Raw genomic sequence first — 14,304 nt, forward strand, 5'->3', positions numbered from 1 at the left:
TACTGTTCATCAACATTGTTCATCCGAGATGGGAATTTTTTGTAAGTAATTTTTCGAAATTCAATATGGCAATTTTTGCAATTAATTTTTTGAAATTTGAGATGGCATTTTTGTAAAAAAAAAATTTGAAATCCGAGATGGCAATTTTTGCAAATAATTTTTTGAAATTTGAGATGACATTTTTGTAAATAATTTTTTGAAATATGAGATGGCAATCTTTCGAAATCTAATATGACAATTTTATTTTTCGATAATAACCTGGTATCATTATAACTCTACAGACATCAGGATTTTTTGATAATGACCTGGTATCGAGACAATGAGCTACAAATACCAGGATTTTTTTATATTGATCTGAATATCAATATAATTCTACATATACTAGGATTTGAATTGAAATTGAAAATTTTGAATTTGAAGTAGAATTTTGATATAAGGAATTTTTGAATCCGAAATAGAATTTTCACAATCAAAATTTTTGAATTCGAAATAAGATATAATCTTGATAAAAATAATTTTTGAATCCAAAAATAGGATTTTGACAATTAAAGTTTTTGAATTCGAAATAGAATTTGATAAATGAAATTTTTGAATGCGAAATAGGATTTGATTTTGATAAAAGGAATTTTCGAATCCAAAATAGAATTTTGACAGTTAAATTTTTTTAATTCGAAATAAGATTTGATAAATGAAAAAAATTTATAAAAGAAAAATTTTGAGCTCTTCATCCAATCTCAACTGATTGATTCATATTGCCATTAAACAGTCCTCCCCAAGTGATAATTTCAAATATCGGTTCTTTAAAATATCCTTCCTCACCTTAAAATATCAATGAAATATTGGCCCCGAGGTATGACAATACAATTTTTGTCCCCAAATGATCTGTTTATATTGGTCACAAGTGGTATATCTGTTTCGGTCCCAAATGATTTTTCTATATCAGCCTAGTTCCAAGCAATTAAATGATATTGGGCTCCACAGATTTATCTACCATTGGCTCCAAATGGTTTGTTCATATCGGATATTGACATATCAACCCCAAGTGATTATCTCTAATTTGATACTGAAAAAAAATCAACACATGTGAATTATTATACGAAAAATTGACTACTTATCTCCAAGTGATCAATTTCGATACCAAGTATCGAAATATCAAATTTATATCAAATTCGGTTATAGTCCTGTTGACCCGCTTTCATTTTCCATTATATCGCGCTTTCTCATTTTCCACTGAACTTGTTGACCCACCATTACTGTTATAGTGTTATCAGCTAAGAAACTTTCTTTGTCTTTTCTGCCATATACACGTACACCAAATCCTTTCTTCCATCAACTAAACCAACTGAACTCATTTTGTCTCTTTTTCAGATATCAAGAATCAAAAATCCAACTGATCTCATTTTATGATCTCTTCATAAATGATTTCGAGAACGAATTGATCTATATGAAAATTCCTTGGGTCTGAATTCCACTGACGTTTTCCTTTCTCTCCTTGCTTTACTGATTGATCTCAGTTCTTAGATTGTCGCCCCCAGTATCGGTTCTTAGGTTTTCTATATTGGCTTTCTCGATCTAAACTCAATAATCTATCACTCATCAACTTTACATCAGATTTCATTTTATATCGAGTATGCTCTTTCGTTGCTTGAAAATAAAAAAATCTGAACCAATGTCTTGAAGTTGCTTCTATGTATTTGAAAATCATGAAAACTGATTCAGTGTCGAAATTGAATTGGTTTGAATTGAACTCGGTATCGAAATTATCTGTACGATCGACGCTTGCGCCAGTATCGGTCTTTATCAAGTATTTCGCCCCCAGTATCGATATCTGGTATTGGGTATTGGTATCGAAGTTGAGTTGAGTATCAAAGTTGGGTTATGATTCGATATCGACATTGGTTGTTGAGGTTGGTTGTGGGAATCAGTTATGTAGTTGTGAGGTTGGTATCGGTTTCGAACTTGGTTTGGTATCAAACTTGGTTGTGGTATCGACAGTGGCGGAGCCAGAAATTTATTCTAGGGTGAGCCGATTAACACTACTAGTTTTCAGCACCAATTCAATTAGAGTGTACACATATTTCTTACTTTCTCTTTACTTTAATATTTGTCAATCTATTGTATTTTTTTTTATGCAAACATACAACTGTTAATTTAGTGTATAAACTTTTCAAAATCAAAACATATTAAAGTTTACATAATGAAATTTTTTATTTGAAAGAACAATCATAACTCACATCTATTATACTTAATAAGGAGTAAACATGATTATTAATTGCGTAGGTTAGTTCATTAAAATTAAATTGTTTGTTTTCTTAATTGATAATTTCTATAGATAAAAGCCATTTAAAAGTCTATACTCTTTCACTTTTTTTTTTTTAGCTCTCATTTTTTGTTCTTTTTTGTTCAAACTATAATGCCATATGGCTTATGACGCTTAGAGGAGCATGCAAACATTCATGTGACAAACTTACACTAGCACTACCATCTTTTCAGTTGAAGTACATGGAAGCCATGTGCACTTGCTGTTTCAAATGCGTCCATGTTCAAGTCAAACCAACTAATAAATTCCAAAATTACTTTCAAAACCTTAATAGATCTAACTGGACACACTTACTCTATTTTAGGTTTTATAGGCATAATTGACAATTCAAAACATAATGGGTTTGCTGGAGCCCTTAAGGAAAGTGAAATTTACAGTTTTACCAAGACTAAATGTTTTTTTCTACCAAAATCGAGGGTGAGCCAAGGTGCACCCTGGACCCCCCCCCCTGGCTCCGCCACTGGGTATCAAGCTTGGGTGTCTCCCCTTCCCAGTATCGGTACTGAACTTGGTTTGGGGTTTTCTTGTTGTCGCACTCGACCTCGATATCGAAATTGGTTCGAAACTGGTCTGTCGAACTCGACCTCGGTATCGAACTTGGGTGGTATTTAACTGGTACCGAACTCGACCTCATTATCAAAATTTTCAAAAAGAACGAGATACCATACTGTCCCGATTCCGATACTTATTCTTAATGAACCTTGTCTTAAGAAGCCATCAAATAAAAACGGGCGAACCCAACAACAGCAAGAAAACACACTAAAACTACAAACTTATTGATGATTTGAAAACGTAATTTGATGATCGAAAACATCATCATAGTATTAGAAACAAAAAATTTAATAACAAATTGAGGAATGAGTTCAAAAAACTTATCTCGATAGTTCAATCTTTTGGTTGTTCAACGCTTTTGTCATTCACCAACACAGTACCCATTTTCTCAACTAAGATTCATCACCACTGTTTCTAGCTCCATCAATTCATCATCTTAAGTAATTTTCTTCAAGAAGCCATCGAATAACAACAGATTCAAGAAGCTTTAATGGTGGAAAGCAAGAAAAAACTCAATTGACAAACCAATCTCCTCTTCATTAATTTCGCTTCAACAAGAAAACTCGAATTTATGGATTCGATCTTCAAAGGAAAAGAAAAGAAAACATTTTTCTTGTCTTTGAATCACAAACGGAGTCAATGTGAGATATAAGAAGAGAATGATAATCAACAAAACTTCTTCTTTATTCATTAATGGTGAAAATGATGTTACAAGGCTTTTTCTCTTTCTCTCTCTCTCTTTGTTACAAATAATCAAAAGCAGAGCTTCTCTCTCCTAAGTGTTGTGTCGAATGATTCTTGTGGAATGACCTACATGTGCTCCATCCAATAGTTTGGTGACATATGTCATTTCCTTCCTCACTCTTTTGTACCAGCAATAATCATTGAAATAAGGGTAAATATCGTTAGTGTACGATATACTAAAACCAGTATTGATAAGCACCATTGTGTTATAAACCCCATAGAGACACTACATATTAGTTGATTATATATTTAATAAATGTAAATTAAGTGTATTTTCGTGTTTTCATAGGTTGCAGCAGTTAACAACAAAATTCTAGCAAAACCTGCGTTTTAGCATAAAAATGTTTTACGGAATAGTGCTTGAACTTGAAGTCTTCTCTCTCTGCCTATTTGAAGCTCAAAAAGGCCAGAATAAAACACGTGGACTCAACACCGACCATTTTCGGGTCAAATCAAGACAACAGTGTAGAAAAGTCATAAACTTCTGACGATCATATCTTCTGATTTTGGACTCCGAATTCGGCACGTGAACTGTCAAAACGATCAGTGCAGCGAGCTCTACGCAAAGACGTGAAGTTGTAAAAATCACCATGGCCCATATGGACCCACCACTGGTATAACACCCCGTGTTTTATTTCGTTTATTTTCCTAATAATAATAATAATGTATAATAGAAAAAAATAAAAATAGGATAAGTGTTAGTGGAAATAGGAGACGTGGGTTTATGGGATAAACTTTCTTCCCTATTTCGGGGGGTTTTGTTTTTAACAGAAAGAAAACAGAATAGAGTTTTCTCATGAGAGTTTCTGGGGGGAAAACACAGCGAGAGTTTTGCAGAAAACGTAAACGGGATTTTTTCTCGAAAAAAGAAAAGGAAGTTTTTCTAGTAGCTGGCTGATAATCGGAGAGCGCTGCAGGTGAGTGGATATTTCATGTTTTATTTTTGTTTACCATCGATTTTGTGATAACGAGATAATGTTCACATGATGTTTTTTTGCCATCAATATATATAATCGTATAGTGTAAACCCCTTTAATATTGTCGACCGATTTATCTTAATGTCGATAGCGAATATGTAAAACTCGTTAATGGTGCGTCTCTATTAGATACCATTACCATTGTTAAGTACTACAAGTAAATCCATTCGACAAGTTGAGAGTTTAAAGCCGTCGAAGTCACGGACGCGGTGGTTGATGGCATCGCCATCAGCACCAAAGCCCCAAACCGTACTTCCTGTTTTGTGTTTGAAGTATATTCTTTTTTTGATTTGTGGTGATGTTGGAACTGTGAGTATTCTAATTGGTGTGAGATGGGTGATGGTGGACTGGAGATTGGGTGTTGTGAGAAAATTGCCCAGCCATGAACGAAATCCTATTGCATTGTTTGAACTATTTTGGTTATTATTGGTTGGTTATTGATTGGTTATGGGTGGTTGGAGGTAGTTAGGTGTGTGTGAGTATTGAAAAAATATTTGTTGAAGCTTTAAAAAGGGTTGTAATGAGCGTCGACCTCGATTTTGTCAATTATAACAAAATCGCGTGTTTTTGGGTATCGGTGGATTGGGTTTTAGTGAGGATCAAAACCGGCTGGGTTTTTTCTATCATGGTGGCGGTGGTGCGTTGTGGTGGTCGGTGGTGGGTGGAGAAGGAAGGAGTGAAGGAGATGAACAAGTAGCCAAAAACGATTTTTGGGCTTGGGCCAAAATCGTGGGCTTATATCTTTCTTTTTTTTTTTTTTTTAAATTTGACTTTTTAAGTTAGACTTTGGGCCTTTGACTTTGGGCTTTGGGGTTAGAGGAGTTTGGGGTATGGTTGATCTCTGGCTGTTGACCCTTGGCAGGTTGACTTTGACTTTGACCGAGTTGACTTTTGACTATGGTTGACTTTGACCGGTTATTGACCTAATTTGACTTTTTAACTTCGGATTATGATTTGGGTTATTAAGATAGGTCTAGGGCTATTAGCATACTTGACTTTAGGCTAAGACCTCTATATATACGTGTGTTTGGGTATTAACTACTATGTGATTTTGCAGTATTTTATGATACGTAATGCTATGACACTTAGACATCCATAAAACTAATAACGCGTAAACCATAATTAATTTAATCAAGATACTCATTCGTTCTCTGAAATGATATATAAAATAAATATCAATAATGCGTAAACAAAATGTACCGCACCCTTTTAGAACTCTCTACACCTCAAGTTTTGGAAATTTAGTTTTATGACTGTTGATGTCATATGTTAGGTGGGCATTTATTGAATGTGCCATAAATGGCCCGTTAGCGTTATATAGGGGTATTCATTGAATGTGCCATGAATGACCAGATTGTTTGGACTGCTTCTAGAGAGGAACTAAGGTATTAAGCCTTGGCGGGTTAGTTGTATTCTTTGATTATGCGAAAGTGTTTGGGTTACTTTTGAATACATAGGATATCTACATATGTTATATGCAAGTTCTAACTTTCTTTTTGGGAGGAGGGTAGGACTTAATAACATTTTGTCTTGGGACGGTCCTACCCCTTATACAAAGAATGGATATCGGGACGCGTTTTAATTCGGTATTTAGATATTAAAACGAGGTATTAGAATGAGTTAAGATAATATAAGTTTTGCTTGGGAAGAACTATGCGGTTGAGATGACGGAACTATTGCCTTGTCTTCGAGAATGATTAGGTTATGATAGATTTAAAGTGTTAGTTGGATAAGTAAAGTTTGAAATGTTTATATGTATTTAGTCTACTCATACCAGCAAATTCAATTTGATGACCCATGTTTGCTTTGTTTTGGCAACGTGGGTGTGTTCTTGGGAACATAGGTGGAAGGCAGTGGAATCGCGGCGTGTGATTTGGATTCTTGCCTAGAGCAGTCCGGGAGTTTATTCTATTAGGTCTGTTTTTTTGGAAGTATGTAATAACGTAGTTTCCTTTTCATATGGAATGAGAATACGATGTTGAGGACCTGTTATTCTTAGAATGTTATATTGATGGTTTTTGGATGGAAGATAGACTTTCATAAAGTAATAAAGAGAATTTTGGAGATTTTTGTTGTTAAGTTGATCCTGTTGTGATGTGGGTTTTAGGTTTTGACATGTGTTGTATCCACCCCGTCATAGCCTGGGTTTTTAGACAATTGCATATAGTGATGTTTGAGATATTTATATTTCAAATATTCATTATTTTAATTGTTTAGAAAATCGGGCTGTGACATTTTGGTATCGGAGCTTAGGTTAGCCTAGATTTGGAATGTCTAGGTGATCCTCGGAATGTTGTGATTGATTAGGTGTGTTTGAGTTTAAGATGTTTGGAGTACTAATAGAAGTCCGTTTTGTTTTAAGGTGATGGCTGGAGATGACAATGACGCATCGGTAATCGGAAGTAATACTATATCCGGCCGATTTGGGAGCTATATTAACTCAGTTGGTGGAAACTATTCAGAGGGGTCAACATGCTAATCTAAGGGATCCTTTTGCTAGGAGAAACAAGGATTTTATAACTTTAGGAGGCCAGAAGTTCAAGGGAGAGAAAGGGTCATTGATCTTTGAGAAATGGGTTACTATGTGTGAGTCCGTGTTTGCTAAGATGCAACTTCATCGAGGTGCGAAAGCAAGAGTTGGCTTCTCACCGTTTGGAGGGTCGACTTTATTTTGGTGGAGGTCTATCAAGGATAATGTGGATGTAGAAACTATGACTTGGGAGGATTTCCGTAAGATTTGAGGGAGGTTTGTTCCTAATCTTTGTTAAGGCTGACCAATTAATCGAGGAATTCTTTAATCGACCCAAGGAGGGAAAAACTATTACGAATACGTGACTAAGTTTAATGAACTATCGAGGTATGCTCCTTATCTAGTGGACACCCAAGTAAAGAAGAACCGAAGTTCATCCGTGGACTAGAGCCATATCTATCGAAGTTATTTGATACCCTTTGATTGAGAAACTTTCGATCGCTGCGTGTTAGATTTGGCATTAAGATATGAACAATTGGATAATAAAACGGAGATGAGAAGATTAAAGAGAATGCCCCAAAAACAAGCCAGACTTTTACACCTTATTTCTAGTCACCACGTCAAGGGCAGAGAAAAAGTCAGCATCACCCATATAATAGGCAAACAAGTAAGCATGTGGATAAGGACGCGAGTGCTTCGCTAAAGAGATTTGATGGTAATTGTTTGAACTGCGGGGAAGTTGGACATACTATTCGAAGATGTTCTAAACCAAATGAACTAGTAGGCAAGTGTTATAAATGTGGACAGTTGGGACATTATGCTAAGAACTGCACTGGTTAATGTTAGGTATGTTTGAATTTGTTGTTTACTAGTTCCTTTATTGGTTCTTAGCATGTAAGAATTTATCGTATGATTATGAAAATAAAATGTTGGTTGTTTTAACGGTTAGCTCTTATGAAATTTATAATCGAAATTGTTCAGCATGTTATAGTGTTGTTTTCCTAACAGAGTTTTCTATTTTTAAGTAAGTATTGGTTAAAGAAGAAATTGTTATTTTAAAATTTCATATTTGAGTAATTTGGAATTTACCCAAGGAATAAGGAAAACCCTTTTGATAAAGGTTGGATCTGAAAGTTTTTTTATATATTGTCCAAGTTATGTATATCGTTGGTGTGTGATCCAATATACATAACATCTCTCTGTATGCAGCGTTGGAGTTTGATCCAGTGTATACAGGTACACCGTTGGAGTGTGATCCAGTGTGCATACCACACATTGTTGGTGTTTGATCTTATGTGATGGTAGAGAGTTAGTATGCATCGTTGGTGTGTGAACCAGTGTATACTTGCATATCGTTGGTGTGGGAGCCAGTGTGGATGCATCACATTGTAGGTGTTTGATCCTATGTGATAGTGAACATAATATAAGTCGTTGATGATATGAATCTGTTGAACTGTGAAAGAATGATTTTAATTAAGTGTTGGCAATTGAAGAAAAACTAATTACGTTTATTTCTTTTGAGTTGTGTATGCTAGTATATACTCGTATTTTTGTGTTCAATACGTATATAGACACACTTTCAAAGTATGTGATTTGAATATTAGTATGTCTATCTATATGATATTATGGGTATTTCTTTTAAGGTGTGTATACTTGCGTATACACGTATGTCTCATTTTTATTGTTTGACGTACTGTTGTTTGGTTAATCTACACTCTACCTTGAATCTCGGGACGAGATCCTTTTAAGGTGTGTATATTATAACACCCCGTGTTTTATTTCGTTTATTTTCCTAATAATAATAATAATGTATAATAGGAGACGTGGGTTTATGGGATAAACCTTCTTCCCTATTTCGGGGGGTTTTGTTTTTAACGTAAAGAAAACAGAATAGAGTTTTCTCACGAGAGTTTCGGGGAAACGGCCGAGAGTTTTAGGCAAAAAACGGGATTTTTCTCGAAAAGAAGAAAAGGAAGTTTTTCTTGTAGGCTGGCTGATAATCGAGAGTATTTGCAGGTGAGTGGATATTTCACGTTTTATTTTTGTTTACCATCGATTTTGTGATACGAGATAATCGTTCACATGATGTGTTTTTTGCCCATACGATATAATTGTATAGTGTAAACCCCTTTAATATTGTCGATCGATTTATACGAATGTCGCAGATAGAATAAATATGTAAAACTCTGTTAATGGTGCCGTCTCTATTAGATACCATTACCATTGTTAAGTACTACAGTAAATCCATTCCGACAAGTTGAGAGTTTAAACCGCCGAAGTCCGATAGCCGGTGGTTGATGGCATGCCGCCATCAACACTCAAAGCCCTAAACCGTACTTCTGTTTTTGTGTTTGAAGTATATTTTTTTGATTTGTGGTGATGTTGGAACTGTGGAGTGTTCTAATTGGTGTGAGATGGGTGATGGTGGAATTTGGAGATTGGGTGTTTGAGAGCTTTGAAGGTTGGTCATGGCATTAATGGCGCCCGAGCCATGACCATGAACGAAATCCTATTGCATTGTTTGAACTATTTTGGTTATTATTGGTTGGTTATTGATTGGTTATGGGTGGTTGGAGGTAGTTAGGTGTGTGTGAGTATTGAAAATGGCGCTGTTGAAGCTTTAAAAAGGGTTGTAATGGCGTCGACCTCGATTTTGTCAGTATAACAAAATCGCGTTTTGAGGGTATCGGTGGATTGGGTTTTTAGTGAGGATCAAAACCGCTGGGTTTTTTTCTATCATGGTGGCCGGTGGTGGCCGTTGTGGTGGTCGGTGGTGGCTGGAGAAGGAAGGAGTGAAGGAGATGAACAGTAGCCAAAAACGATTTTGGGCTTGGGCCAAAATCGTGGGCTTATATCTTTTTTTTTTTTTTTTTTTTTTTAAATTTGACTTTTAAGTTAGACTTTGGGACTTTGACTTTGGGCTTTTGGGTTAGAGGAGTTTGGGGTATGGTTGACTGCTGTTGACCCTTGGCAGGTTGACTTTGACTTTGACCAGAGTTGACTTTTGACTATGGTTGACTTTGACCAGTTGACCCAATTTGACTTTTTAACTCGGATTATGATTTGGGTTATTAAGATAGGTCTAGGGCTATTAGCATACTTGACTTTAGGCTAAGACCTCTATATATACGTGTGTTTGGGTATTAACTACTATGTGATTTTGCAGTATTTTATGATACGCAATGCTATGACACTTAGACATCCATAAAACTAATAACGCGTAAACCAAAATTAATTTAATCAAGATACTCATTCGTTCTCTGAAATGATATATAAAATAAATTTCAATAATGCGTAAACAAAATGTATCGCACCCTTTTAGAACTCTCTACGCCTCAAGTTTTGGAAATTGAGTTTTATGACTGTTGATGTCATATGTTAGGTGGGCATTTATTGAATGTGCCATAAATGGCTCGTTAGCGTTATATAGGGGTATTCATTGAATGTGCCATGAATGACCAGATTGTTTGGACTGCCCTAGAGAGGAACTAAGGTATTCGCCTTGCGGGTTAGTTGTATTCTTTGATTATGCGAGTGTTTGGGTTACTTTTGAATACATAGGATATCTACATATGTTATATGCAAGTTCTAACTTTCTTTTGCAGGAGGGTAGGACTTAATAACATTTTGTGCAGGGACGCGGTCCTACCCTTATACAGCAATGGATATCGGTACGTTTTAATTCCGGTATTTAGATATTAAAACGAGGTATTAGAATGAGTTAAGATAATATAAGTTTTGCTTGGGAAGAACTATGCCGGTTGAGATGACGGAACTACCTGTCTTCCAAGCTGAGAATGATTAGGTTATGATAGATTTAAAGTGTTAGTTGGATAAGTAAAGTTTGAAATGTTTATATGTATTTAGTCTACTCATACCAGCAAATTCAATTTGCTGACCCATGTTTGCTTTGTTTTGGCAACGTGGGTGTGTTCTTGGGAACATAGGTGGAAGGCAGTGGAACCGCGGCGTGTGATTTGGATTCTTGCCTAGAGCAGTCCGGGAGTTTATTCTATTAGGTCTGTTTTTTTGGAAGTATGTAATAACGTAGTTTCCTTTTCATATGGAATGAGAATACGATGTTGAGGACCTGTTATTCTTAGAATGTTATATTGATGGTTTTTGGATGGAAGATAGACTTTCATAAAGTAATAAAGAGAATTTTGGAGATTTTTGTTGTTAAGTTGATCCTGTTGTGATGTGGGTTTTAGGTTTTGACATGTGTTGTATCCACCCCGTCATAGCCTGGGTTTTTAGACAATTGCATATAGTGATGTTTGAGATATTTATATTTCAAATATTCATTATTTTAATTGTTTAGAAAATCGGGCTGTGACAACTGGTCAAAGCACTAGGGACATCCCTTAGTGGTTGCTCCATTATTTGAGCAATAGTTGAAGACAAAACCAAGTAGAGCACTAAATGGAGCACTAATGGAGAAACAAATGGAGCACTCATTGCTCCACTAATTCTATTTTTCATTAAGTTAGTTTTGTAATTTGAAAAAGAAATTATATCATGTTTTAGTTTAAAAAAAAAAAACCTTGTAGGTTGTTAATGGAGTCATCTCCATAGTTTTAGAATAAACTTCTTCTTCTTCTCAACATGTAGTTCTTCACTAGTTTCCTTAGAATCTCTTCTTTAGTTTTTTTATTTCCTAGGATCATGAGCTAAAACCTTCCTTGTGGAGGGTTAATGAAGCTCATGTGAGGAATCCGACTCTGTTTCTATCTTCTAGTCATTTGATAAGGGCGTTCAAGTCTGATCTTACATCCTATCACAAAATGGTAGCAACCAGCTAAATTTGAAGACCTAGATTCAGAATTTAGTAGCAGGCTGTGACTACTTTAGTAGCGCCCGCAGCTCTTTTGTGAGATCAGACTCCCATCTTTGAACGACATGTGTAAGGTTAAGCTAGGAGTTGAAAAATACTCTCGGAGATGAGGTATGTGTTCAACTCCTCATGCTAACAGGATGTTCTCAGAGATTAGTTCATCATGTTAGGGAGTCTGATCTCATCCTACACTCGCCTTTGATTTGTCTATGAATCAAATGAGAGATTAGATATGCAAGACAAGTTGTAAGCAATGTAGGAGTGACCTAAATGAGTGGAATTAATCCTCCACATATTTTCTCTCTCTTATATTTTCTCTTGTAATTTTAGAATTAAACTAGATTTTGGACCTGGGCATACACCTGGGATCTATTAAATATTTTGTGTGCTGAAAAACCTTTACAAAATGTCTTACACAAATTTTCGAATCAGAATATATTTTTATTGAAAATAAATCGAAATACGTTAATGAGGAGCGATTATGGTAGGGGTGTGCATGGGTACCCAATTACCCGAACCCGAACCATTTATAGCGGGTCTAGGTCCTAAAATGTTAGACCCATTTAAAGTGGGTCTTCAAGAACCGAAACCGTTAGAACTGAATAGTAAAAAACCGATGGGTACCCGAACCGATTAGTTTGATTTTGATATATAAAATTTAGTAATATATTACACAAAAGAAAGACAACCCCAAACATTATTATTATATATAGTCTATATTTGTTAGGTGTAAAATTATACTAAATATATATAACATTTAGCATAATAGTGAATGTGTTATTAAATGCATATTTTATAATATTACATTAAATATGTGTATTATAAATATTAATAATAATGTTTACGTGTCTACGTCTATATGTATAGTCGTATACTATAAATTAACTTAATGCACTGTCTATATTAAATAATGCATGAACGTGTACGTGCTTGATATATTACATGTATATATATTAGATAACAAATACGTACAATGCTAACTAACAATTGTAGTACATGTGGTATTTATTCTATATATGACGCATTACGTATAGTATAATATACATATGTTTGATTTAAAATATATACATGCGTATAATGTATGAGAATGTATTTAAAATTTTTAGATAACTTTCAAATATTATTATTGAATTTAGGACCATTACTTCTTATGAGAGGACAAAAATATCGATGACAAGTGTTATAGTCGCCGTAAACCAATTTTTATATCGGTTATATAACTAAAAAATATAATTTTAGCAATAAAAATATATAACCCGATAAGGAACCGAAACCGGAACCGACTTAATTAATGGGTATGGGTTCGGGTTTTCAAAATATAAGAAAAAACCCGAAAAAACCCAACCCGATAGGAACCGCTAAAAATAGACCCAGAACCGAAACCGATAAGAACCGACCCATGAACACCCCTAGATTATGGTGCATAAGTACTTGAAAACTAAGGGATCAAATTGAAAGTCTCTTCACTTTGTGGTTTAAGATATTAATCTGTAATTTTCAAATGGAATTATCTTAAACTCGATCTAGTTTGTATAATAATTTTCTTAAATTTATGGTGATTTAGCGGTAAATTTTCGAATCAGAATATATTTTTATTGAAAATAAACCGAAATACGTTAATGAGCAGCGATTATGGTGCATAAGTACTTGGAAACTAAGGGATCAAATTGAGATGGCTTCTTCACTTTGTGGTTTAGGATATTAATCCGTAATTTTCAAATTGGATTATCTTAAACTTGATCTAGCTTGTATAATAGTTTTATTAGATTTATGGTGATTTAGCGGTAAATAATCACCGCTTGGCTTACGTACTAATGTGTACAAATCACTAAAATATCTATCAAATCACTAAAACAAATTGATTGTTTCCATATCCTTAAAGAATACACAACTCCCACTTGAAAATCACATGAACGTGTTCTACGATGAATTGATGAATACAAAAAAAATTATCTTTCAAGAAAATGTGTTCACCTACTTAGAATACTCCCCTAAGTATTCTCTTTTTCTAGGTGATTGTTTGTATAGATGGAAAATATACTTATTCAATTCCAACATGAATAAGATAGAAGATCATGTCGTTCTATGTTTTTTGTCAATGTGAACATGTCAAAGTGTTAACGTAAGATTGGGTGGGTAAAATGAGTAATGGCCATTAATTTTCAGATTTAAACAATCTAATAATCAAATGGATGGAAGAATAGTGTGTCTTTCAAATAATATTCCCTTTCCAAACTTGAAGCTTCTAACACACACCTTGAACTTACAATAAAATGCTCAAATATTCTATCTTATTCCACCTTTTTCTTTATTTCTTATAGTAGATTTATCTATTCTCAATGTTTGCACAAGCACATTGCAAAACAAAGTTTAGATAAATAAATAGTACCACAAAGTTCTTCCAATA

The 14,304-nt window shown here is 34.6% G+C and overlaps 1 long non-coding RNA gene across 1 annotated transcript; it reads left to right on the forward strand.

The window, feature by feature from the left end:
* Positions 1 to 1,218: 1,218 nt before the first annotated feature.
* LOC147491947 (uncharacterized) lies at positions 1,219 to 11,233 on the forward strand. The gene is made up of 2 exons (XR_015199941.1): positions 1,219 to 2,021; positions 11,011 to 11,233. It is a non-coding gene; the product is annotated as an uncharacterized LOC147491947 (long non-coding RNA).
* The last annotated feature ends 3,071 nt before the right edge of the window (positions 11,234 to 14,304 follow it).

This window comes from Coptis chinensis, chromosome 6, assembly GCF_015680905.1.
Source record: "Coptis chinensis isolate HL-2020 chromosome 6, ASM1568090v1, whole genome shotgun sequence".
NCBI classification, from domain to species: Eukaryota; Viridiplantae; Streptophyta; class Magnoliopsida; order Ranunculales; family Ranunculaceae; genus Coptis; species Coptis chinensis.